The sequence below is a fragment of the Myotis brandtii genome, unplaced genomic scaffold (assembly GCF_000412655.1).
Source record: "Myotis brandtii unplaced genomic scaffold, ASM41265v1 scaffold2325, whole genome shotgun sequence".
NCBI lineage: Eukaryota > Metazoa > Chordata > Mammalia > Chiroptera > Vespertilionidae > Myotis > Myotis brandtii.
This window is the reverse complement of record NW_005358747.1, coordinates 304,817-305,337: the sequence shown is the minus strand read 5'-3', so window position 1 is coordinate 305,337 and position 521 is coordinate 304,817. Positions and strand designations below refer to the sequence as shown.

Below are 521 nucleotides of genomic sequence, written 5' to 3'. Positions count from 1 at the left end.
TGCGTGTCCCCTCCCCACCCCACAGCCGGGCTCCGGGAGGCGCCCCGAGTGGCCGGGTGGGCTTGGGGCTGAACTGGCCGGGGACCCTCTCCCCCTGTTTGTTTGTTTGTTTTCTTAAATATATTATTGCTGATGTCAGAGAGGAAGGGAGAGGAAGAGAGAGAGAAACATCAGTGATGAGAGAGAATCAGGGATCGGCTGCCTCCTGCACGCCCCCTACTGGGGATCGAGCCCACAACCAGGGCCTGTGCCCTGACCCGGAATCGAACCGTGGCCTCCTGGTGCATAGGCTGATGCTCAGCCCCTGAGCCACGCGGCCGGGGGACTCCCCTTGTGAGGGTGGATGTCCTGGAGGGGTCTGACCGCTGACCTGCACCAGCGCTGAGCGCCCTGCCTGCCCCCTCCCCCGCGGCAGAGCCCCACGAGATCTGTGACGAGGACAGCTTTGGCACCGTGATCTGGAAGGAGACCCCGGCGGGAGAGGCGGCCGCAGTCCGGTGCCCCCGGAACGCCACGGGTGA

The 521-nt window shown here is 65.3% G+C and overlaps 1 protein-coding gene across 1 annotated transcript in view; it reads left to right on the top strand.

Moving 5' to 3' along the window:
• Positions 1-378: 378 nt before the first annotated feature.
• ADGRB1 (adhesion G protein-coupled receptor B1) overlaps positions 379-521 on the top strand; it is a 5,355-nt gene continuing 5,212 nt past the window's right edge. Inside the window, exon 1 of the mRNA XM_014539979.1 lies at positions 379-517. The gene's annotated coding sequence lies outside the window, so the exon portion shown is untranslated. The remainder of the gene's footprint in view (positions 518-521) is intronic.